The sequence below is a fragment of the Bos indicus x Bos taurus genome, chromosome 9, assembly GCF_003369695.1.
Source record: "Bos indicus x Bos taurus breed Angus x Brahman F1 hybrid chromosome 9, Bos_hybrid_MaternalHap_v2.0, whole genome shotgun sequence".
Lineage (NCBI taxonomy): Eukaryota > Metazoa > Chordata > Mammalia > Artiodactyla > Bovidae > Bos > Bos indicus x Bos taurus.
The window spans coordinates 101,960,793-101,988,028 of NC_040084.1; the positions used below are offsets into that span (position 1 = coordinate 101,960,793).

General features: G+C 47.9%; 1 protein-coding gene across 3 annotated transcripts in view; it reads right to left on the reverse strand.

The window, feature by feature from the left end:
* The window catches only part of RPS6KA2 (ribosomal protein S6 kinase A2), a 336,121-nt gene that overhangs the window by 225,423 nt on the left and 83,462 nt on the right, over positions 1–27,236 (reverse strand). The gene's annotated exons all lie outside the window — the stretch shown is intronic.

Genomic DNA, 27,236 nt, shown 5'->3' on the forward strand with positions numbered 1-27,236 from the left:
TTTGAGAGGGAGGGGACATATGTATACCTATGGCTGATTCCTGTTGGTGTTTGGCAGAAACCAACACGATTCTGTAATGCAATTATCCTTCAGTTAAAAAATAAAGAAATTTAAAAGAAACAATAAGGGAATTCATACAATAATTGCTCCTGATGCCGTGGTAAGGGATCTGTGTCACTCCCCTGGGTGTCTGCTTCCAGCCTTCCCCACCTGCTCTTTCCCAAACTTCCCTGGGAAAGCCACTGGGGGGAGCAGACTGGAATTTTTTTTTTAGGTCAAGCTGTGTGCCCTGTTGGATCTAGCTCCCCCAGCAAGGGTCAAACCTGCGCCCCCTGCATTGGGAGCACAGAGTCTTAACCACTGGATCATCGGGGACGTCCCCAGATAGGAGTTTCAGAAACAATTCTCTCTTTTCCTTCTCATTAGGACGACAGGAAGCGGCCGCGCCTAAGCTGTGCCCCGAGAATGCCTCCTGGGAGCTACTTCCCCTGGACTCTGTCACCCTACCCACTTCATAAGCCCTGGACGCGTCTGACCTCAAGGCTCGTCCTCAACACACCGTCTCCCCCAACCTCTGCTCGGAGGGACCCCTCCCCCCCATCAGCTTCCCCTCGAAGACTCACGGAGCTTCGTGCAGCCGCAGGCCCGCGGCTCTGTCTCCCCGATGAGCGCGTCTCTCTGAATCTGCTAAACGTCCACAGGCGCTTTCTAACCACGACTCACCTCACCACGCAATACGGGCAAAGCCCTGTTACCACCCGTGTTACTGGCCTCGGTTTACTGCCCTCGGAACGCCTGTCCGCAGGCAGGTGTCACGGCTCCACGTGTTGATTAAAACCCCCTTTCCCAATTATGTCATTGCAGGAATATCCAGACATTTTGAAGGTTGCTCATCTTTCTGTGCTATGCTGTGGGCCACGGGGTCGGGGCACAGCTTTGTTTGGACTGACACCCGTATCTTGCACACAGGGTTCAATTCACAAGAACTGAGACCACTACTTATAAATCCAAAGACTGTAAGTATTAACTTCCTGAGGAAGTAAAGAACATGATTTGACCGAGCTGCGGACGGAACTTGGCGACTAGACCGCAGACAACACGCTCATCGGTGGCACAGCCTCGGAGGGGAGTGAGTCTACCGTCAGAGCTGAAGCAGGTCAACTCCGTGTCACAGGAGAAAGGCTGTCCTCCGGAGGGGCCATTGGTCTCAGACTCCGCATCACACACAGCACATCTTTCCTTCTCAACTATCCCCCTCAGTTGCTCAAAATTTCTTCACGGAAGAAACACAAAGAAGCAGAAAACGTGACACGCGGCAGGGAATCAAAGAACCCGGGTTTTGCATAGAAGGATGCAAAGCTTATTTCCTGTAACTGCAATTCAGAAGAGCTGGCAGCTTCTGACTTCTTTGCTATAATTCAATTAACCTACAGCATACCTTTCTGCTTTAAGGTGTTAATTTTTTCCACTCAAGGAAAAACAAAAGGAGGAGGAAATAAATTACAAGACTAGGAAATGCACCTGATTAAAAACTGGAAGAGCTTGGCGCCTCTTCCTCAGGGAACGTTTGCTTTAGGGATCTGCTTTCCATTCTTCTAACTGCTGTCTTCGGAAGGACTTTAATTCTGGATATTGTTTTCAGCTTTTGGAAGAATTTTGGCTCATGTTTGTCACGATCGAGGAATCAGAAGTTGATTTTACATAAGAGATGAGCGCTGCGTCTGGAAAGAACCACACGCATCTCTCAAATAATTAGGATAAACTCAACCGGATCATAAATAACAGACACAAACGCCCCTCACACTTACAAGAAGATCTACAGCTAGAGGAGCCAGAGCGGGTGTTGCTCACGCACAGTCTGCAGGCAGGGTGGGTCAAGGTCAGCTTCTCTTTCCAGAAGACACGCTGCCAGCATCCCCCACCACCTGGCCTCTACACAAGCAAACGGCGTCTAGACACTTGCAAGCTGCCTGTGAAACACAGCTGGTTTGCTGGGGGCACATGTTTTATAAAATGCAGGTTCTCCGATGGAGCTGGGACTGATGACGTGGGAACGTAACGTAAAAGCTGCAGTGGGCCCCGGCAAACGTCCCCAGCACACGGCGATTCCAAGTCCCCGCGCTGGACATGGACCCGGGAGAGCAGGGCAGGACGAAGGCGCGCTCCTCTGGAAACGACGCCCTCTGACCCCACGCGGTCCCTCTTGGTCCTGTTTGGTCACGTGTTCAGCTGTGAAAGCGTCTACATCACAGGGGCCTCCTGGATCTTTGTCACAGGAAATGGGCAGAGACGGCCCAGCATGCCGCCCCGAGGCCGCCCACCTCTGTCCCCGCCTGCAGGGCCAGCCTCCCCACTCCACCCCCCTGCTCGCCCACCAGGCTGCCGTCGCCTTTCTCTTCATTACAGTGAAGTTCCGTGCACACCGCAGCGTTTCATGTATTAGGAATTTAACACGCGTTTCTCCACACAAGGGTATCTTTACTAGGACTGAGTTTGGGCGGAGGGGTTGTGAGGGGTTAGTGCTCTGGGCTTCCCAGATGGTGCTAGTGGTAAAGAACCTGTCTGCCGATGCAGGAGACATAAGAGATGCAGGCTCAACCCCTGGGTCAGGAAGGTCCCCTGGAGGAGGGCATGGCAACCGACTCCGGTACTCTTGTCTGGAGAATCCCATGGACAGAGCAGCCTGGTGGGCTACAGTCTGTGGGGTCACAGAGAGTCGGACACGACTGAGTGACTGAGCACCTCGTGCTCTGGCTACAGAGATTCCAAGGTTTTGAGTATTCGATCCCAACACTCCATTTCCCCAAATCCTTGCTATTTTCAGCAGATGATTTTGCACGATTCAAGGTTTCTCAAGAACACGTGTTACTTTACAGAGACATAATCCATTCTGGAAAACTTCAAAGGCAAAATAGCTCATTGCATTCAGTGGCTCACTGACTCCAGTTATGGTGGTGGATGTATGGAGTTATAATTCAAGTGCCTAAAATATATTCACTTCTTAATAGTTTGTGTTTGTTACTAAACTCTGAGGAGTTTGTAATGATTCACTTATCTAGACACTTAGGTACAACCGCTACACTTTCGATGCACTGTTTAGCCCTCAGGAAAAAACTTTTCTGCCTGAATGGGAGCCGCTTCAGTTTCCCCTGCAAGACCATCACTTCTGAAAACTGGGTATTCTGATCTTTCCTGGTCATTTCTCACCGTGTCTGATCACGGCTTCTGTTTCTGCTGTTCTGTTTCCTTCCCCCTAGAACATCTAAAATCCTAAAGTTCACACTGGCTTCCCAGGGGTCCCTACCCATCCGCTTTCACTGAAGCCCGAGTCTAGACCGAGCCAGATCCTCCTCTGCTTCGGGTGCCTCTGTGCAGTGTCTATGCAGCATCCTATGCTGAGCATCTGGAAGGCATGTCAGTGTGACTTAAGGCAGTCAGCACCTCTTACCGTGTCCCCTGCCCCAACAGTGGTGTCCATCCAGCCATGCAAACCAAGAGCGAGCAGACATCCTGGACCTTCCCGGCCATCCTCCTCCTGCCCTGTCTATCACCAACCCCCACCAGTCTCCCTGTAAGCCATTCTCCAATGACTCATCGCCCTTTGTCTCCACCACCACCCACCCTCCTGACACAGGCTGCTGCCTCTAGGACATGGGCCCCTGCAGAAAACCCTCACTGGACCCTCCAGATGCCAGATGCCAGAGCCACCCCAAAGAAATGGCCCTCTGAGCACGTCACTGTTAGGGGATGCACGCTGACTGAAACCGCCCACCCTGGCCAGGCACCATGGTCACCATTTGCATGAGTTGTTTTACGATAGAAGGTCCTGGAAAGGAACACGGAAGTAGTAAGCCTCCACCAACCTGAAGAGTTCAGGAAAAGTCAAAAGGAGACACCACATGCCGACCACCTCCCAGAATCCTTCTCGCTGGCATCCATCTCGGCTGAACAAGGCGTGTGCCACCAGGAAGCACTCTGAGTCAGGATGATTGGCTAAGGACAACCCGGAAACTAATCCCATCACTAGAAAACCCGAGACTGCGAGCCACGTGGCAGAGCAGTCCTCCTGGGTTCCCTCACTCTCCCGCGCTCCACCGGGCGCCCTTTCCCAATAAAGTCTCTGCTTTGTAAGCACGTGTGTCTCCTTGGACAATTCATTTCTGAGTGTTAAGACAAGAGCCCAGGTTCGGGCCCTGAAGGGGTCCCCCTTCCTGCAACACCCTCCACCTAAGCTCTTTCAGAAAACTCAGAGTAGAAGAAAACATCTTCAATGTGGCCACATTCCCAAAACATTGAGCAGATTTCACACTTGGTGGAAAAAACTTAAAATCAGAATCAAGCATTCTCATTAACATGACAACTGTTTAACAAAGGTCCTTACAACACAGTGAGACAAAAGGAGAGCGGGGAGGGTGGGGGGAGGTAGAAAAGACATGAGTGGCAGACTCATTCTGGTTTGGAGGGGGGGAGTTGAAAGAATTCGCAGATTCTTACGGGCAGATGACACGATCCTAACCACAGAAATCCCGATAGAACAGACGGGCTTAAAACTAATGAAAGTCCAAAAAGATTGAGGGATATAAAATCTGCTTAAACATTAATAGCATTTTTCTATGCCTACAATAAACAAAGTCTTTACCAAACTTATATGTCAAAATTTTATCAATTACTTTTTCCGTGTCAGTAATCACATGATGTACTTATCCTACTTAATGTTATTTTACTGAATGTAAAAGACAGAAATCAATCAGGAAATAGAAAAATTATGAAAACAGTTGGGAGCAACAGAAATCTACATGACTAGAAAGCATGACATTCTCATGAATTAAAGACATCCTCAACTCACTACACAGAACATATGACATTTCTCGTCATGAGAAAAAATAGGGAAAGGAGAAAAAAAATCAGGAAAAAAAAATAAGGAGATGTCACTTTACAACCATCATATAAACTTAAGTGTAACCGCACCAAGAGTTGGTGAGCAGATAACCTGTCACGGCCACGCACACGTCCCCACGTCACCGGGGCCTGTGAACTGGACCTTGTCAAGTGAGGGTGAGGTCCTCAGGGTGGGTCTTGATCCAACAGGCCTGGAGCCTCTTTCTGAATGTTTTCTTCCTCCCGTGTCTCCATCGGGTCTGAGCTGCAGCACCTGGGACCCTCTCTGCGTCACATGGGATCTTTCACCGTGGCTCACAGGCGCTCCCACTGTGGCCCATGGTTTCAGTGGCCGCAGCGCACGGCCTTAGCTGCTCCCGGCATGTGGGATCTTAGTTCCCCAACCAGGAATGGAACCCGTGTCCCCTGCATTGCAAGGTGAATTCTTAACCACTGGACCACCAGGGAGTCCCTGGACTGGAGTCCTTCTTACAAGCAGAGAGACACAGAAGCAAGACGCCCATGAGACCTCAGGGGCAGAGACCCCAGGGATGCCTGGAACATGGGGGCCAAGGATCATGGGGACAGAAGCTGGAGGATGCCAGGAAGATCCCCCTACAGGTGGCTCAGGAAGCTTGGACCTACCAACACCCTGACTTTGGACCTAAGCTCCAGAACTGCGAGACAATAAATTTGTTTTGGTTTAAGCCAATTAAAAAAAAAAAGTTTGTGAATATGGGGATAAATAAAGAACTTCATGCAGCTCTTCTGGTATACTGCTGTACCGTCTCTGGAGAACATTCTAGCAGTAAAGGAAGTTAAGCATTAGTACAACGTATGGCCCACCCACCCCACGCTGTGCCGCCTGGAGACCCTCCCCGAATGCCTAAGGATAGGTTACAGGGGTAAGGGGTCAACTGCTTAGGTAGGCGGAAGGGAAAGCAAAACCCTGGCCACCTACAGGCGGAAACAACAGGACGCACGCCTACGAACGGGGGGTGCAGAAGAGTGTGCGCCCACGGTCAGCAGGGGGTCAGGTGGGGGAGAAACGGTGAAAGGCGAGCAGTTGTGTCTGATTGTTTGCAACCCCAGGGATTGTAGCCCACCAGGCTCCTCTGTCCAGGGGATTCTCCAGGCAAGAATACTGGAGTGGATAGCCATTCCCTCCTCTAGGGGATCTTCAGGGATTGAACCTGGGTCTCCTGCACTGCAGGCAGATTCTGAACCACCAGGGCAGTCCTGGGAAAACTTGGAAAATCACATCAAACCCTTAATGGGCTTGATGGGAGAGAGCCTTGAATCGTAGTAGTGAGACTCTGCATATGAAGTTCTTCAAAATAGCTGAAAGATTAACCGGCAATCTGTAGAATTATTGAGAAGTTCTTCAAAATAGCTGAAAGATTAACCGGCAATCTGTAGAATTATTGAAGGAGTGATGATAGCCATTCAAATGCCTACGTTTAATTTAGGGATTGAGTGTTGCTCAAAGTAGTACAAAGTCTTAGATATCTGCGACTAGTGTTCAGGAACAAGGAAATTATCCAGAAAAGTTGAGGATAAAGGATGCTCAGGAAAGAGAATTGGTAGGAAAAGAGTAAGAAAACTAGGTCTTGACATCTATCGTCTCATAAAATGTTTGCAACAAGCAGGCTGTGTCATTTCTCGACACAGATGGAGAGGGGGCTTCTCTGAAACCAGAGAGCAGGACTGGAGCCCAGTTCTGTCTCACTCAGATAGCTACAGCTCAGGAAAAAGAGAAGAAGCAGTTTCCAAAATGCAGCATTGTTCTTGATATGGACATGTTGATGATTTACTGCGAAAAAGGTAAACAGTAGCTTCTAGACATAATTTCAGTGGAGTGGTAGGGGACAGAGCTGGGCGATGGGTAGAGTGTGATGAAGAGGTGACAAGAGAATTCAAATTATCTTGACTTACATTACAGGTTAGTGAATGTCTGCGCATGTTCAAAATGATGGAAAAATACAGAATAAATATGTTAACAGAAAAAGGGCAACTAGAAAGACAAAGAAGAATCAAGTGGACTAAAGAACTATCTAATTATTATTATTGCTCAGTATCTTTAAAGAAGATAATTTTTCTTTCTAATATTGCATAACCACAGAGGAAAAACAGGACAACATTCCCCAGGGCAATTACATCTACGTACTTACAGTTAAATTCATGTTTAGTTCAGTAAAAATGTTTGTGTTCTTTATTGGATCTGGAAAAAAGCTAATTTAACTCAGTATTCTTTTTGGTCATGACTAATTCTATTGGAAACATAACAGGATTAAACGTGATATCAAATAACAGAGATGAATCACTTTTAAGAATAGTTATTTGGATTTTGGACTTCCCTGGTGGCTCAGACAGTAAAGCGTCTGCCTATAATGTGGGAGACCCAGGTTCAATCCCTGGGTTGGGAAGATCCCCTTGAGAAGGAAATGGCTACCCACTCCAGTATTCTTGCCTGAAAAATCCCATGGGTGGAGGAGCCTGGTAGGCTACAGTCCATGGGGTCCCAAAGAGTCGGACACGACTGAGCGACTTCACTCACTCAGTTGGATTTTACACAGAAAATTTCCATCTCTCAAAAAGCTTAGCTGTACCCAGTAATCTCCTTTATTGCTGCTGCTGCTAAATCGCTTCAGTCGTGTCCAACTCTGTGCAACCCCATAGACGGCAAGAACACTGGAGTGGGTTGCCATTTCCTTCTCCAATGCAGGAAAGTGAAAAGTGAAAGTGAAGTCGCTCAGTCGTGTCCGACTCTTAGCGACCCCATGGACTGCAGCCCACCAGGCTCCTCCATCCATGGGATTCTCCAGGCAAGAGTACTGGAGTGGGGTGCCATCACCTTCTCCGATCTCCTTTATTAGGATGTTGTACATAGGATGTTAAAAAGATGTTAGGATTCTAAAAAATATATAGATTCCGTGTAAACAAAGACTCTCTTGCTCACAGCTCCTATTTTCCCGTCCTGCTGTTTTGGCACAAAGCCGGGAATACAGAAGATGTTGGGTGACATCCTACAGACGGAACATTGCGACGTTCTCACTGGAAGTGCCAGGGATCCGCCGTGTGCTCTGGGAACCCAGGCAGACCTGTGCTGCTGCCAGGCAAGAACACTGGAGTGGGTTGCCATTCCATTTTCCAAGGGATCTTCCTGACCCGGGGACTGAACCTGGGTGTCCTGCATTGCAGGCAGATTCTTTACCATCTGAGCCACCAGGAAAGCCCCTGCTTCAATGATTAGCAGTTGTTAACTTGCTCTACGGTTTTACCATAAGGGCTTCCTTTCCAAAACAACTGAAATCTTTACGTTTTCAACTTGCACTACAAATTGGAATAGGCGACTTCTGAACCGAAGTCCCCACCACTGATGTTCATAAGCAAGTAAAGACAGGATCAATCGTACCACCAAATTAAAATGTGTTGAGTTCTGCAGCTTAAGTCAAGCTAATAATGTGGACAACTTGGGGAAATAAGAGACAGTCCTGAGCCACTTGGTCTGCAGCCTTCATTGAGAAGAGGAGGGGCTGGGGTTACGCATGTGGAAGCCGGGAGCCTGGACTGGGGTCACCCCCGAACCTGCCAGCTGGACGTCAGCGATCCGGATGAAGGCTGTCACCTCTTACTTAAACTTGGGCACAAATCAGACACAGGCCTCCCTGGTCATCATCAGGGCACAATGGGATGTTGCCTGCGGGGTGCCTGTCAAGCTGCGTACAAGTGTGACAAGCTCTCCTGTCATTAAATGGAGGAATAAGAACCGTGGTCCTAGAAGCCGGAAATCAAGACAGGCGTGTACTTAGGGATAAATGCGCGACAGAGAAGGGGAAGGAATAAGAGCCATGGTCCTAGAAGCTGGAAGTCAAGACGGGCAGGTACTTAGGGATAAATGTGCGACAGAGAAGGGGAAGGAATAAGAACCGTGGTCCTAGAAGCCGGAAATCAAGACAGGCGTGTACTCAGAGATAAACATGAGACAGAGAAGAGGAAGCTGCTTGAGGCTGCTCTGTATTCTACCTTGATCTCCAATCACATTTCCATTTCCAATCACGGCTACTCTTTACATCACCTTGTTCTCACAAAAGTAAGAATCTCGAATGAAACTTAAGAGCCTGACGTGCAGGTGGATTAAGAGGGTCGGTAAACGTCGAAGAACACAAGAGAAGAAAGGATGAATCCCATCCCGGCCCATCCCTTGGTGAGCTGTATGGAGCCTTTCTGGTCCCCACCACCCCTGGATCAACAGATGCACAAACATACCCTCTCTTCTCCAGAACGGACTGAATTACCGTCAAGCAGCTTTTTTCAAGTAAACACTTCAGTTTCTGCATCTGCCTCTGACTCATCACAGCGGAAAGCAAATTAGGGGTTAAAAAGGTCCGTATCGTGCACACAACGACCCTGATTTTCTAAATGGAGGGATATCTTTAAACATTTGAGAGCTCTTCAATTTTCATATACGCCATATTCTATATTTAACCAGATGTGACAGTGTAATGTTCAAAATACCCGTGGAATACTAATGAAAGCAGTGCAACTTACCTTTAATCATGTTTGTGTCTAAAATCACCATGACCACGCCGTGTCTATTTCTCCTTTCCTTACCAACCTCTTGATTTATTGCTTAAAGATACTCTGTTGGGGCCATGATGGGCATGCCAACTGAAAAATGTACAACGTGAATCTCTGAACATCTGAAAGATCCAGTCCAACTTTGCTCCTAATGTTCAGCCTTGTTTCAAATCTGGGGAATTAAAGGTAAGACTTTAGCCGAAATCCCTGAGGCTTGCTGGGGCTTTAAATCAGCAGTAAGGGACAGATGTCCTTAGACACTGGCCTCAGCACTGTGGCTGTTCCCCCAACAGCACACACTTCGTTCTGTTCTCTTCATACACATTCTTCTAAAACAACATGCACATAGCCTCGCGTGAGTGTGCACGTGTGTGTGTGTGTACACAGTCACACACAGTCTCCTTATTGCTTCCTGGAAGTACATATACTACATCTTAGACTTCCGGGAAGACTGAACACATGTTCTTGTCTCTTTTCCTCCCACTTGTTGTTGTTACTCAGTCACTCAGTCGTGTCTGACTCTGTGACCCCATGGACTGTAGCTCACCAGGCTCCTCTGTCCATGGGATTCTCCAGGCAGGAACCCTGGAGTGGGTTGTCATTCCCTTCTCCAGGGGATCTTCCCAACCCAGGGACTGAACCAAGTCTCCTGCATTGCAGGCAGATTCTTTACCATGTGAGCCACCAGGAAGTCCATTGGGAAGAAAAGCATTAATCAAATGGTCACACATGTGCACATACAAAGAAAGGAATTAGTGCATGAATAAATATATAAAAAAAGAAATAATTGGAATTTAAAACAGAAAAGCAACAGAGGTAATCAATGAGAAAACGTGTGTTTTTTAAAGGATCAATAAAACTGACAAACCTCCAACAACACCACAAAACATAAGAGAAGAAAGGGACCATACAGACGACCAATACTGGGAATGATGAGGGACATCACTACAGACCCTGAAGACAGGAAAGAATAACTGGGGGAGCCTAGGGACAACTCGGCAGACACAGACTCGACAGCACTCACGGACTGGACATGGGGTGCTCACACTACTGGTGCGGTCTGCACGGGGTGGATGCCCCCCCAGAGGCCCACAGAGGCTCAAGAAGGAGGCTTGGGGTCGCCAGTGCAGGGAATTCTGGGTCCCAGTCACCTGAGCATGGTCTAGAAGGGAACGTGCATACGCCTAGAGAAGGGCAAGACCAGCCAACACAGTCTGGACGGGCCTCCCAGCACCCAGGGCCCAGACAGGCCTCCTCTTGTCTAGGTCTAAAGACTGTACTGATGGAAGACATTTTTCATGCTGCTGTGAGGGGATGACTGTGAGTCAGATGACAAGGAAGACTACCACGTACTTGGGGCCAGAGTTAACACCCATCATGTAGATTTATATGCAGCTTTGCAGATACACTGTTCATTATTTCAGTTCAGTTCAGTTCAGTCGCTCATTCGTGTCCGACTCTTTGCAACCCCATGGACTGCAGCACACCAGGCCTCCCTGTCCATCACCAACTTCCAGAGCCTACTCAAACTCACGTCAATCGAGTCAGTAATGCCATCCAACCACCTCATCCTCTGTCCTCCCCTTCTCCTCCCACCTTCAATCTTTCCCAGCATCAGGGTCTTTTCCAATGAGTCAGTTCTTCATAACAGGTGGCCAAAGTATTGGACTTTCAGCTTCAGCATCCGTCCTTCCAGAGAATATTCAGGACTGATTTCCTTTAGGATTGATTGGTTGGATCTCATTGCAGTTCAAGGGACTCTGAAGAGACTTCTCCAACACCACAGTTTAAAAGCAGCAATTCTTTGGCAGTCAGCTTTCTTTGTAGTCCAACTCTCACATCCACACATGACTCCTGGAAAAACCATAGCTTTGACTAGAGGGATCTTTGTTGGCAAAGTAATGTCTCTGCTTTTTAATACGCTGTCTAGGTTGGACATAGCTTTTCTTCCAAGGAGCAAGCATATTTTAATTTCATAGCTGCAGTCACCATTTGCAGTGATTTTGGAGCCCCCCAAAATTAAGTCACTCACCGTTTCTCCATCTATTTGCCATGAAGTGATGGGACTGGATGCCATGATCTTAGTTTTCTGAATGTTGAGTTTTAAGCCATCTTTTTCACTCTCTTCTTTCACTAAGAGGCTCTTTAGTTCTTTGCTTTCTGCCATAAGGATGGTGTCATCTGCATATCTGAGGTTATTGATATTTCTCCTGGCAATCTTGATTTCAGCTTGTGCTTCTTCCAGCCCAGCATTTCTCATGATGTACTCTGCATATAAGTTAAATAAACAGGGTGACAATATACAGCTTTGATGTACTCCTTTCCCGATTTGGAACGAGTCTGTTGTTCCGTGTCCAGTTCTAACTCTTGCTTCTTGTTCTGCATACAGATTTCTCAGGAGGCAGGTCAGGTGGTCTGGTATTTCCATCTCTTTCAGAATTTTCCAGTTTATTGTGATCCACACAGTCAAAGGCTTTGGCATAATCAATAAAGCAGAAATAGATGTTTTCCTGGAACTCTCTTGCTTTTTCGATGATCCAACGGATGTTGGCAATTTGATCTCTGGTTTCTCTGCCTTTTCTAAAATCAGCTTGAATATCTGGAAGCTCACAGTTCACATACTGTTGAAGCCTAGCATGGAGCATTTTGAGCATTACTTTGCTAGGATGTGAGATGAGTGCAATTGTGCAGTAGTTTGAGCATTCTTTGGCATTGCCTTTCTTTGGGATTGGAATGAAAACTGACCTTTTCCAGTCCTGTGGCCACTGCTGAGTTTTCCAAATTTGCTGGCATATTGAGTGCAGCACTTTCACAGCATCATCTTTCAGGATTTGAAATAGCTCAACTGGAATTCCATCACCTCCACTAGCTTTGTTTGTAGCGATGCTTCCTAAGGCCCACTTGACTTCACATTCCAGGGTGTCTGGCTCTAGGTGAGTGATCACACCATCAAGGTTATCTGGGTCATGAAGATCTTTTTTGTACAGTTCTTCTGTGTATTCTTGCCACCTCTTCTTAATATCTTCTGCTTCTGTTAGGTCCATATCACTTCTGTCCTTTATTGAGTCCATCTTTGCATGAAATGTTCCCTTGGTATCTCTAATTTTCTTGAAGAGATCTCTAGTCTTCCCCATTCTATTGTTTTCCTCTATTTCTTTGCATTGATCACTGAGGAAGGCTTTCTTATCTCTCCTTCAGAACTCTGCATTCAAATGAGTATATCTTTCCTTTTCTCCTTTGCCTTTAGCCTCTCTCTTCTCTTTTCAGCTATGTGTAAGGCCTCCTCAGGTAACCATTTTGCCTTTTTGCATTTCTTTTCCATGGGGATGGTCTTGATCCCTGTCTCCTGTACAAGGTCACGAACCTCTGTTCATAGTTCTTCAGGCACTCTGTCTATCAGATTGAGTCTATTTGTCACTCCCACTGTATAATCGTACGGGATTTGATTTAGGTCATACCTGAATGGTCCAGTGGCTTTCCCTACTAGAAAACTAGTTCATTATTTGGTGAGCATTTGTGGATCATTGTAGGAGCTGGGCTACCACAGTCTGGTGGTAGAAAGAGACCCTGGAGGGACCACAGGAGCCTGTAGAGAGAACGTGGCCTGCAGGACTAGCGTGAGCTCCACGCGCCCTGGGAAGGCCCCTGCCGCCCCGCCTCCAGCTCCGTGTGGGCCCACCAAGGTCCTGGCTGTGCTGTGTCCTGCGTGTCTAGAAAAGCGCTGTAGCCAGCAGGCTCTGCCTTTGCAACTGTTGATCCTATACGCTGTCCTGTTCCCGTGGATGGACAAACATCACCTCATTGGCTACTAACACATAAAGTTTATCCCAAGTTCCTTTTTATTGGTAAAGAAGCATTCTCACCGGGGTGGGTTAATTAGAACACACAATCTGCAGGTTTGGGAGCGGGCGTCTGAGACCTTCACCTGGAGGTATCTCTGTAACAGCTGTTTGCATTTAATTATTCACTCCTCTGCCCTCAGGGGGAGTCCAGGTGCTGCTGGGAAGGGGGAAGGCCCTCCGCGAATGAGGTCTGGAGTTGTGACAGCTTGCTTAGAAATTAAGCCAAAAACCACAGGAACAGATCAAGAAAACGAGTCATAAAATCACTAGAAATCATCTGTCTTTTTCTGAAGCTGTATCATTGGCCACAGTCTCCAGGGCTCATTCCTAGATTGAGTTTCTGATGAGTTTCGGTCCTTTCCCTGAGCTCTCGACCGTCACATCTCGCTGCAGACACTCCGCCTCACCACCTCCACTTCCCTACCACTGGTTCTACTCACCACCCCACTCTAAGGATAAGCGCTCTTCCTTTTCAAACTGTAGGAACCCTGTATCCACAGACTGACTTTGTGGCCAGTTGGGTTCCTGCAAATCAAAAGAACACAACAAGAGAACGTGTGAGAGCTTTTAAAACATCATACTTGACTGAATGAAATGAGGAGAAAGATACATCTAAGGGATACTGAAAGTAATGAAAGAGAAGAATTTTATGAAAAATTGGTGTAATCTGTGCAGATGGATTGTGCAAGAAAAATACAGAAAACAGAGACTGCCTTTTGCTCTGTTATTTTAAATAACCGATGTCTAGAAATCTGGGTCGCTAAGAGTTGGACACGACTGAGCGACTTCACTTTCACTTCTCACTTTCATGCATTGGAGAAGGAAATGGCAACCACTCCAGTGTTTTTGCCTGGAGAGTCCCAGGGATGGGGAAGCCTGGTGGGCTACCGTTTATGGGGTCACACAGAGTCGGACATGACTGAAGCAACTTAGCAGCAGCAGCAGAAATCTGGGTCACAGCCCTGGGCAGAAATATAAAAACATTCATGCGTGATATGTGGGGAAAACAAAGAATAGGAATATGTAGGAGTGGCTGAAAACACAGGAATGGATGACAAGTCCTAGATTTGAGATTATTTCCGACCCAATGAGTCATTTGTTCAGATTCACTACAGTAGCAAATGAAAGCCACGACACCGACTTTCATGAAAGATTCAGAGTGAAACCAGAGGCAAAAAATAAATGAGACTTTCCTGCGACATCTAAGAGATCAGCTTGGGCCATGTTTCTTGTGCCGGCGATGAGTGTCACGGTGTGATGCTCTAAACACAGAGGCATTGGCCAGTGGGTTAGCACATCCGTCACAGCCAAGCAGGCCCCACGTCCTCTTGGTGTTTCTACCAGGTCACTCTGCTGTCACCACATTAACCCCATCCCTGCTGCCATCACCCAGGCCTGAGCCTCATCACACCCTCCTGCCTCAGCCCCGCTGAACTGGTCTGAGCCTGCCTCTCCTTCCCGACATCTCAAGAGCTCTACTGGGCTATCCTCCAGACAGCGGCCCAACTGCGTCCATGCCCCTGGTATCCTTTCTTCCTGACCCATCCCGTCATTCCAGCCCCGCATGGCTATACAGGGTCTCCCCAGCCTCCTGCAGGGGTGGGTGTGGGGGCTGTATTCAAGTTCTGTTTGTGTGTACTGGCTTGAAACACAGATGCACACTCACATGGAAACAACACTGTGCACTGTGTTTGGTTCTGGTGATAAATCACAGAAAACACTTTGACTCAGAGCTGAGCCCTGCACTCCAGGACCAGGTCTTCTCGAGAAGACACAGCCATGAGATGGAGGCTGGAGGACGAGAAAGAAACTGTGGGTCCCCTTGTGTCCCCAAAATGTATGCGACAATCCCAGCCTCCAGAACCTCTGAGTGTGACCTGCCTCGGAAAGAGGGTCTCTGCGGTTGTAAGCAGTTAGGATGAGGTCATTAGAGGTTGTCATCCGAAAGGACTGGTGTCCTCATAAGACGAGAAGACAGAGATGCACAGAGAAAAGAAGGTCAACACAGAAACGGGTGATGCGACTACAAGCAAGGGGCTCCAAGGACTCCCCACAGCTGCAGAAGCTGAGAGGAAAGCACGGAGGAGAGTCTTCTCCAGAGCTCTTGGAAGAGCCAGCTCTGCGACACTCGCACCTGTGGCCTCAGACTTGTGTCTGTTGTTTAGTTCGAAGTCGTGTCCGATTCTTTGCGACCCCATGGATTGCAAGCTGCCAGGCTTCCCTGTGCTTCACTATCTCCTAGAACTTACTCAAACTCGATGGATATGTGTTTGAACAAGCTCCAGGGGTTGGTGATGGACAGGGAAGCCTGGCGTGCTGCAGTCCATGGGGTCGCAAAGAGTCAGACACAACTAAGCGACTGAACTGAACATGTCCATTGAGTCGGTGATGCCATCCAACCATCTCATTCTCTGTCGTCCTCTTCTCCTCCTGCCTTCAGTCTTTCCGAGCATCAGGGTCTTTTCCAATTAGTTGGCTCTTCACAGCAGGTGGCCAAAGTATTGGAGTTTCAGCTTCAGCATCAATCCCTCCAGTGAATATTTAGGGTTGATCTCCTTTAGGATTGACTAGTTTAATCTCCTTGTGGTCCAAGGGACTCTCAAGAGTCTTGTCCAAAACCACAGTTCAAAGGCAGTAATTCAGGCCTGTGGGAGAATCAATTTCTGCTAAGTCACCTAGTCTGTAGTTCTTCGTGATGCCAGATCCAGGACGCTATTAGCTGTACCTGCACAAATTTTTGTCAAAAGGCACAATTTGACTTCAGCACCAAGCGTGGAGCCCCATGTTCCAGACTGTTCTGTGAGGTCAGAGGGCCCAGGCCTTCCCCTGCCCTGGGCAGGCGTGGAGCGGCCGCCCCCCACCTGGCCTTGAGTCCTGCCACGTGCTTCTCTGGCTGTGGGTCCAGCCGAGGGACACGGTGACATGAACACAAAACCACATCCACACAGCTGCTCCTGAGGAGCCCGGAGGGACCTCCGCGTGGGGACAGCGAGAAGCCGGCAGCAGGGACTCTCGGGAGGGGCTGGCTGTGAGCAGACCCCTACCCACCCTCCTCAGTGCCTGCACCCCAGCCTCACTCAGGTAAGCTGGCAGGACTCCGCTTCCGGAGGGGGGTGGGGGGCACGAGACACTCCTGACCCGTAGCCCTGCCACTGGTACAGCTGTGGGTGGGCACGAGAGCTCGGCCCAGGGAGCCCCACGGCCCTACCAGCTGCCTCTGGTTAATTAAAGGAGATGGGGGGTCGTCACTGCTCTTCAGTTGTCCGACTCTTTGCCATCCCGTGGACTGTAGCCCACCAGGCTCCTCTGTCTGTGGGATTTCCCAGGGAAGAATGCCGGAGTGGGCTGCCATTTCCTTCTCCAGGGGATTTTCCTGACTCAGAAATTGAACCCACGTCTCCTGCTTGGCAAGTGGGAAGCCCAGGTTGCTCAGTGGCAAAGAGCTTGCCTGTGATGGCAGGAGACACAGAGACATGGGTTTGATCCTTGGGTCAGGAAGATCCCCTGGAGAAGGGAATGGCAACCCACTGGTATTCTTGCCTGGAAAATCCCATGGACAGAGGAGCCTGGTGGGCTATAGTCCACCAACTGAGTGCACGCGCACGCACACACACACACACGAGTTTAGGATCTAAGTGATATTTGCAGTCAGAACAAAAAGCAAAGGTTATAACAAGAAGTGACTGGAGAGGAACAGGTCAGCAGTTTGGAAAAAATTAGTTAAATCCCCAGGATACAACTCACAATCTAAAATGCCAGAAAAATCGTATGTCTAAACGCGAAAAAATGTCAACCAAAATACTAAAATAAAACAAGAGTGAACATTTATGTCATCTTTTGATGGATGCAGACTTTCAAATGAAATCAAGACCAAATTGCAAACTTTGGGGTATCGAAACACCATAGCTAAAATTGAAACAAACTGCAAAAAATTTCACAGCATGTATAACAAAGGGTTAACGTGCCATCTAAGGAGTTTGTGCAAATTAGTCAGAGAACAATGAACCTGTTTGTAAGCTGAGAAGGGCCCAGTGAGCGGGCGGGACAGAAATGGGTGGATGGACAAAGTCTGGGAGGAGAGACCAGGGCACAAAGGTGGAGGCTCAAGAAGAGGGTGGGGAGGGGTGGGCGTGGGGACACAGAGCGTATCTGTGTACGCTCCAGAAGGTCCCGGGGTGCCAACTCGCGGCCTGGAACGGCCCCAGACGTTCCATCAGCAGTGCCTCTCGTAACTAACCTGTGCTTGGGGCAGGTGCCTTCGACAGATTTTTCACTGAGGATGGTTTTATTGGGCATTTTTCTACAAAGACAAAAATAGCTTTGTGAGTCTACCTTCACTTCCCCTTAAAGAGCTCCCTTAGTCACAGGCACAAAGGGAACCAGTGAAGATTGTATCTGCCAGGGGCTGCCAGTCTGCGGGTAGACAGCAGTTATCACAGGCTGGCCTCGGGAGGAAGTCACAGCCGGATGGTTCCTTAGAGAACAGAGCTCAGTCTTATTTGTCAGGCTGAACTCCAGTTTACAAGAGGACATCTAAACCAACTCATCAGGAGATGCTAAAAGCCTTTGAAAATAATTTTCCCTTTAAGAAAACTAAGCATTCTGTGTTCTTTTGAATAGCTAATCATCTTAAGACTGTATCAAAATCTAAACCATACATACTGACTTTTTAATCCTACAGTAAAATATCTGAAAATACAAGACAAAAGAGTTTGGACATACATTCCTTTTAAAAAGGTCACAAAACATGGATTAATGAGTATGTGTTTCCAAGAAAGTAGCTAACAGATATTTCCACACAGACGTATCTCAGAATCTCACCCACTGTTGTAAGACATCTTCACCCTCTCACACACACAGGCAGCGTGAACTTGGCAAACAGCGTGGTACCAGTTATGTCTCAATAACTGACCTTTGGTTTATGAAAAGTGAGATCCTAATATTTCTAGACACACTGAAGAGTTCTTTGGCTTGTACATAAAAAAACTGGTTAGAGGGGTGAATAAAAGGTTAGCCAGGTTAAAAGTCCAGTCATTAGGTATTTTTCTTATTTGTATGTATGTCTGTATGTGCATGTGTGTATTGATAAATAATTGGACATTCGAAAGTTACTAAGAATCGTGGGAACCCCAAAACTGAGAATTGCCTAATAACCGCAGGGACGAAACCCTCAACGTTCGCCCGAGGCTGACTCTGAGAGTCGGTGGAGTGTGGCAGCAGGTGGCAGTCATCCTGCAGCAGGCAGACGGTAAGTACTGCAGGAGCCACGTGGCCTCTGGCACAATCACTCAGCTGTCACCGCTGGGGGAAAACCGCCTCGGACGGACGACAGGCGCATTAGTGAGCGAAGCTGGCTCTGATAATGCTTTCCTTGTGGTTGCTGGAATTTGAATTTCACATTATTTTATGGGTCATGAAATATTCTTTTCATTTTTTCCCCAGCCATGTAAAAATGAAAACTCTTTCTTAATTTAAAGACCGCACAGACAGGTGGTGGGCAGCGGCTTGACAGCATGGCCGTGGCGCCCCCCTCCCTTGAGAACCAACAGAGGGTGAGCATTTCAGCGATGAAACCGGAGTGAACGGCGGCCAACCTGTGCAAGGAGCTCCAGGGAGACCAAGAGCAGGGTCCTGTCCCTCCTGGAGAGAGTGCAGCCCTTGCCCCACCCCGCGCCCCGCTGCTCTGCTCTGGGGTGGCCTCCAGCGCTGGCCCCTTTCTGGTTAGGTCTTCATTCTTTCTGATCCCTCTCTGACACCTCCTAAAATGGCCCCAGGCACTCTCAGAGCCTTCTTCCTTCTCCAAATGGCACGCGACCAGAATGGAGGTGACCTTGATATCAGGGAGAACCTTGAGCAAGTCTATGCTTGTTTCAATGTCACCTATCTGCTGTCTCACTCTGCCTCCTATCCCATTAATACCTTCACTTGATCAACACATTATCTCATTTCCTCGTGTATTACTTCTGTTTTGAAAGGTTTTCTTAAACCCCATGATAGACATCCTGGGCCCAGTCCACTGATCGATAATATATTGTTAAATATATCAGATGAAGAAATGATTAAATGATGCATCTCAAAATCTGCTCACTTACCCTCAAAACACTCATTAAGTAGCAGATGGCCAACAGGCACATGAAAAGATGCTCAACATCGCTAATCATCAAGGAAATACAAAGACCAAAACCACAGTGGGAAATCACCTCACATCTGTTAGAATGGCCATCGTCAAAAAGAACACAAGTAACAAGTGTTAGTCGGGATGTGGAGAAAGGAGAACCCACGTACACCGTTAGTGCACACGTGTATTGGCACAGCCGCCGTGTGAGACAGGACGAGCCTTCCTCAAAAACTGGAGGCAGAATTAGCAGCATATGACCTAGCAATCCCAGCTGGGCAAATACCTGGGAAAAACAAAAACACTAATTTGAAAAGACACATGCATCCCAGTGTTCATAGCAATTGTTTACAGCTGCCAAGATAAGGAAGCAACCTAAGCGTCCATCAACAGATGAATGGATTTTAAAAGCGTGGCCGATATACACAAGGGAATTATACTCGGCCATCAAAAACGAGACTTTGTTATTTGCAACAACATGGGTAGATTTGGAGGGCATTATGCTAAGTGAAATAAGGTAGATAGAGAAAGACAAATACTGCTTGATACCACGTATGTGGAATCTAAAAAATACAACAAACTGGTGACTATAACAAAAAGAAGCAGACTCACGGATACAGGGAACAAACGGGCGGTTACGAGCGGGACGAGGAGAGCAGGGAGCCACGGCACAGGAGCAGCGGGTTGGGAGAAACCGTCACGGGTGACACACGACACGGGGAGTGTAGCCGATATTCTATAATCGATGCAGCTGGGCGAAAGCCTTTAAAAATTGGGAATCGCTATATTGCACGCCTATACCTTACATAATTATTGTACATCAAGTATACTTCAAAAAAGGACAAAAAAGAGAAAAAGGAAAAACACTCATCAAAGAAGAGATCATCAATCTTACCGCTTTTCAGATTGGTCAGTAATTTCAAAGGAGCATAATTATTCATCTTCCATTCTTCTCAATAAACATCATCCTAGCAATGCTGACTAGGGCGGACCTAGGAGATCTGAAGACGTGTGCTCATACCATAATTTGGAAATTCTGCACACCAACGCTCACCCATGATCTGCACGAGGGAATTCATGTCAACGTCTGAACTTTCTGACAGCTGCAGGGCGTGTGGGAGAAGGAAGGTAGGTGGACACGCTTGGCTGTTAAATTCCCAGTTTAGAAATCTTCACGCCCCCAGGCCTTATCACTAGCATCTATAAGGCTTTCACCTATATAAACACTTCGTGTTGTTAAGAACTCTAAGTATATTTTAAAATATACACTGAATATAACAAAATACAGGCATTTTTCCATTGCATATCTATTGATGTTTTATTTTCGGTGGCAAGTACTCTGATGTTTGGCAACTCCTGCATAACAGCCGCCACCACTCGGCGAGCTCCTAATATGTGCCAGGAGCACGACAGGCACATCATAGGCCCTTGGCCTGGGAGCCTGGTATTCACCACAATTTCCATCTTTCAGGCTCACTACAAAGAGTAGGTTTCTAATCCCTACAACGAATGGATGAATACACTAACTCAATAAAACAAGAGAACTCAATAAAAGATATTTGAGAAGATATTTTTTAAGAAATTGCCTGTTTAATAATAAAGCGTAATTTCTCTGTTATAATAAAGGGTAAAGTTCTGTTATAAAAATTTCACAGAAAAAGGAAGTGACTTTCCCAGCTTGCATGTTTCATAACACCCGAGTTCACACACGGGATTCCACACCGTGGGGCTGGTATGAAAGGAGAATGGTGGCCAGGGAAGCTCAGCCAACACCATGGGTTCCAGGTGGGGCTCAGGGGAACTTCCGGAAGCCAATCTGCTTCTGTGCGGACAGAAGCAGCCACTCTGTGAGTTTCCTCATCTTTAAAAGGAGGAAGTTACACACATGGGTGGGGTCCTTCCCAGCTCTGAATTTCCCATGCTGTCAACTCTAAGGCTACGGCAGGGCACTCGTTTGGGCCAGTTCGCTGTTAGTGGAACAACAGTCCTGAGATATAAAAGATGTGTCATCTTTTATAATAGAAAAAACCCAAACTCTAAATACCCACCTACAAGGAAAGGACTTGATACACGACGATGCTTGCTTACTGTTGTAGAAAAGGCTAATGGAGAGCTGCCTCCAAGACAGGCTGATGAGGGAAAAAGCAAGTTCCAGTTACAATAATTATATGAGCCCTCTCAAAGTCCTGCTGTATATTTTACGCCACCAAACAGATGTTTCTGCAATAAGGAGAAAACCCACTCTAGAAATGGGTGCGCTTGGCAGGACAAGGGTTTTAGGGCAGGAGGACACTCCATGGTCTAGTAGCCTTTATCGCCTTATCTGTCATGTTTATATTTTTACAAGGACACAATATTCAAATTATCATGAAAAATAAATTGCATCAATGAACATAAATTTGAGCAAACTCCAGGAAATAGTGGAGGCAGAGGAACCCGGTGCACTGTAGCCCACGGGGTCTCAAAGAGTCGGACAGGACTTGACGACCGAACAACAGCAAAGGGCATTCACCCCGTGATCTGAGCCACCCTTGGGCTGCAGTGGTCCGGGTTATCTGGGAGCTGGTCCCGAGGAGGAGGCCTCCCGTTGGGCACTCAGGGTCTGCAGCAGCTTCTCCTCGTGGAGATGGAGCCAGGAGCGGAGGTGGAGCCCAACTGCAGGGACCCAGCCCAGAGGACCCGCTCTGGCCAGCAGGGAGTCCCTGGGGAGGGACAGAACCTGGGTCACCATCAATTAGGGACCCTGAGGCTAGGACAGCGTGCTGACCGGGGCAGAAGGCACTGCAGGGTAGGCCTCCAGGTCTGGAGTGAGGACACCAGCCTGAGCCTCGCCCATGTACTGGAGGGTACATGGCATGGGCTCTCTGAGTGCCAGTATCCGAACCTGGAAAACATGGACAGTCATGCCCACGTCTGTCCTTTATCTGGTAGGTCTGGGAACCAATGAGACAGGAAGATCAGCTGTAGACTACACAGGGTCTAACCGCACATCTGCAACGATACACTGACTTCCCCTAAAGACCCCAGAACGGTCACTGCAGAGAAAAGGGAAGCCAACAAGAAGAGAGATAGCGGATGAGGCCAACGCCCACGTGAGTCCGCCAGGATTACAGGAGAAACGGTGGAGCCGGGCGGGTATCAAAGGGCTAAACCAGCGGTCTCGCAGCCAATGAGAATCTCCCACAGTCTCCACCATGACACGCAGGCAACTGCTCGCAGAGGGCAAGAGAGCAGAGGCTGCAGCCAGATGCTCAGGGTCAAGCTGCACGTCCACCATTAACCAGCTATGTGACCTTGAGCAAGTTACTTAACCCCTCTGTGCTGTAGTTGCTTCCTCTGTGAAATATAGTGATAATCTCATCTCATAAGTCGTTTTGAGGGTTAATGAGTTCATAGCGATGATGTACTTAGAACAGAGCCTGGCAGGAAGCAAGTACCGAATAGTCGTCTGTGAAATGGAGAAACAGGACAAAACGCAGGTCTTCGCGCCTGCCATCGGGATGCCCACTACGGAGACGGTCTGGTCTTTCTCTATGTTCTCTCTGGCCATCGGGATGCCCACTACGGAGACGGTCTGGTCTTTCTTGTAGGTGTCCACGGTGCCCTGCAGCTAATGAAGTGCGTCTACATGCCGCATCCCACGGGCAGCCTGTGCTACTCGTGGCTCCCCGCTGACTGCACGGGCGTCCAGGACTGAGTAAGGCTGAGTTTTAAGGTGCCTTGTGAGAACGTTCATTCATGCATCCACCATTGCGAGGCTCTTTGCAGGGAGCTGCAGAGGACAGAAAGCGGTGGCAGTTACAGCCGTCTTCTTTCTTCTTGGTTGCTCGGTTTTGCGGGATCTTAGTTCCCTGACCAGGGATTGAACCCGAGCCCTCTGCACTGAGAGCACAGTCCTAACCACTAGGCCTCCAGGGACATTGCTATGTGGTTTCCACAGCGTCGATGATGCAGAAAGGCGCTAGGTCATCGGGCAGATATTAATATTACAGTGCTGTACGCCTTCCCTTCGTCAAATCTCTCTCCCCCTCTTTCAAGAGAACGCGATTGGTTTGCACTCGGCAGCACCAGCTTCCAGCTCCGCCTTCATCACCCAGTGAAGACGGGCACCGAGAGGCTGGTGCCCCTGGCCCGCCTCCCTCCCCGCAGGATGTGCACAGGGCCCCTCATGCATCTCTCCTGCCTCCAGTCCCTCTCTCACCAGGAATGTTTTTAAGTGTTTTTCTGTTTTGTTTAAAGAAAAAAAAAAAAATCTTCCAGAAGATCTATCTTTTAACATACAGCTCTTTCTTAAAACAACAGGCTAGGTTTTCTGAGCAGAAATCACAGAAGAACATGCTAGAGTTTCTTAAAAACTGGTACTGCTGGCTGATCCCCAGGGCAGAGCCCCGTGGAGAGCCCAGCTCACTGGGCTTCTTGGGGATATTTCCCTGGCTGGCGACAGAATTAGTGGAAATGGGAGTTCCACTGAACCCACTTCTTCAGCACCTTCGGTCCCTCAGCTGAGCCATTCGCCTTCAGGGGCAGCCGGCTCAGAGGAAGGAGCTGAGAGCCACAGGGCAAGGTTCCTCCAAAAAAATAGCCCTGTTTCTCCCACACGGCTTCCTGCGAGGGTGCCCCTGAAATAGTCAGCCGCCCATTTCCACAGTCGATTTTATCTGGAATGTCACAGTTGAGTAAACATAAAATACAGCAGGAAAATATAATTGAGACAAAATATAATCAGAAACACACACACACACAGATAACTGAAGCAGAATAAATCAGTAGGCGCAGGTTATTTCAGAGCCTGGTTTTGAAACACTGGATTGCCCAGAAGATTGATTTCCATGTTGGGAATCGGTTACATGGAAGCAGGGAACGGTTCAGAGATCCGCACGGCTCATTCCGAATTCCGTCAGGAATTCAAAGTCCTGTCAGGACGCACGTGCACTGGGAGGTCAGAGAGCCCGCTGCCTTCTTCACAGGGAAGGAAGGGCTGAAAACAGATTTAGGTGGAGGAGTGTTTTGGAGGCTCTGGCAAACATTCCACCAAGTGGATAAAGAGGACGAAGAAATGGAGAAGCAGTGGGGACAGGGAGGTCCAGGCAAAGCTCATAGGAAGCCTCGTGACCTTGTGCTCCTGAGGACAGATGGGCCATGGTTCTAAAACACGTCTCCACACCCCAAGGGACCAGCGACCCCCGGGTCTCACTGCTGAGCTCAGCACCATCTGTCAACCACCCAAGGGGAGGAAATGCTCCTTCGGATTTGGGCTCCCCATGCTCTTTTATCATCCTTTCTCCTGAGTTCCAGAAGGAAAACGCCGGGGTGGCTCTCAGCGGGGCCGCCTGAGGCCCACGTGACTCCTCACGACTGCACGCGGCACCAGCTCCTCCCACCTCTGTCCATCCCCAGCCTGGGCGCCTGGGAAGGGCTCTATGCTGACTGTGACCTTCTGGGCCTGGGCTCCCAGGGGGATTAGGGAGAGCGGCTGCAAGATGAACAGCACAAGGGCCTAGAATACTGGGTGAGTAGGGACCGGATAAAGCTGTACAGAAAGCACAGGTGAGTTAGGGCAGATGCACCTTCACGGGTGGCTCAGACGGTGAAAAACCCACCATCAGCGCAGGAGACGTGGGTTCGATCCCTGGGTCAAAGAGCCCCTGAAGAAGGGCATGGCAGCCCACTTCAGTGTCCTTGCCTGGAGAACCCCATGGACAGAGGTGCCTCGTGGGCTACAGTCCATGGTGTCACAAGCGTGGGACACAACTGAGCGACTAATACTTCCACTTTTCCCCTCCAGGAGGATCCACCTGGAGTTAAGAGCCTGGGCCATGGTCGATGGTCCTGTCCCTGGCCCCTTGCAGAATCTCCAAGGTCCTCCTTCTGAAAAGCAAAACCCTAACTCCTCAGGACCAATGAGACACCACATGGGTATATACACACCTACCAGCACACACACGTGTGTACAACATAGATGTGAAGGGATAGACAGACAGAGAAATCCACACTGGAAAACAGACCTACCTGCCTCTCAAGCATCCACAAAGCAGATTAGGGAAACGTTCTCGGATTTTGTCCTCAAAGAAAAGCTCAGTCAGTTCCTGAAAAGAGCTCCAGTTCAGATCATTAGTCTCCGGTCACAGTGGGTTCTCTGATCACAAATAACGCCCTACATCTTTCTTCGTTTATTCCAGCGGCCTCCTTGCAGCACAGAAGCCAGTCCTGTGGGGACTGCTGGCAGTGCCCTGGGCACAGGGTGAAGACAGGTGGATCTGACTTGCTCTGGGGGTGAGGAAGGTGCTGGGGAGACGCATGGACCCCAACAGAGGCCAGGTGAAATGCTGCCGAGTCGTGACTCGGGGAGTCTTTGCTCCTTGGATTTTCTGCAGTTTTTCCTTCATGAACTTTGATGTTGCTCTTTGATTCATGGCTTCATGTCGGTCAGAACTTCACTGTAGATTGTACTTCTGTTGTTATAATTGTTGTTCACTTAGTCGTGTCCGACTGTGTGCAACCCCATGGGCTGCAGCACGCCAGGCTTCGCTGTCCTTCACTATCTCCTGGAGTTTGCTCAAACTCATGTCCGTCGAGTCGGTGATGCCATCCAACCATCTCATCCTCTGTCGTCCCCTTCTCCTCCTGCCCTCAATCTTTCCCAGCATCAGGGTCTTTCCATAATGCGTGTCCTTTAATGCTTTGTTTCCTTCAATTGAACCTTGTTTGTTATGCATCTTTTGCAAATTCTGTTTCCCTTTCCATTTGAAATCTATTTAGTTCAGACTTTCAGTCTTTCCCAGATACATTATTTAGGAGGCATTTTTAAAATACAAATAGGTAGGTTTTGTTCTTCCACTCAGTCTGAGACTGTTTTAGATATGTTTAACCATTTATATTTTTGAAATGAAAACTACACGGGGCCCTAGTCTTGCTGTTATATTTCACACTGTGTCTCTCCATTTGCCTGTCTGCCTTGTTTTCTGTTTTTGCCATCTGGTCTGCTTTCTGAGTTTTGTGTTTTGTGTGACCCTATTCTGTTACCTTGGACCAGCTATAACTCACTTTAATTTAATGGTTTTATGATAAAAGTGAATACTCACTCCTGATTCAGCACCTTTAGGCAGACTTTCTCAGTAACCTAGTTTGAAAGACAAATATTTTGCTTCCTTCCTGCATCTCCTCTTTACTTACCATTTCTGGCTTATTAAATCACAATATTTAATTTTTCCAGTAATTTAATAACTTGTCTCTTGATTTATCAAGTTGAGATCAAGTTGCTCTGAGAGTTGGGGGCGTGCAGAGCTGGGAGGGGGCAGGCTTTTCCCACCTCATCTTCCCCTTCCTCTGTCTTTTCTGATTTTACATGGTTGGAGTCAGTGACATTTCATTCTTTTTTGCAAAATCCCACAGTTATATGGCTTCATTTCTATATTTAAATAGATGCGATATTTTCTATTTTCCGTGGCTTTTCTTTTTATCCCTTGGCTTGCTGGACTTAATTAAAAAAAAAAAAATTAAAGAAAGGCTTAAGGTTGTTTCATTATCTGGTTTTTCCTTTATTTAAAACATGTCTCAATTTTCCTTATCTTTGAAGAAAACTGTGGTTCAGTAGTAAATTTTCATGTGTCATGTTACAAGACATTTTCTTTTTTAATCAGTACATTTGGAAAAACCTATATGTATTGTAGTATCTTAAGGTCTACAACTTACATTTTTAATCTTTATTTATAATATATTAAGATGAACAATTTGGCCACCTCATGTGAAGAGTTGACTCATTGGAAAAGACCCTGATGCTGGGAGGGATTGGGGGCAGGAGGAGAAGGGGACGACAGAGA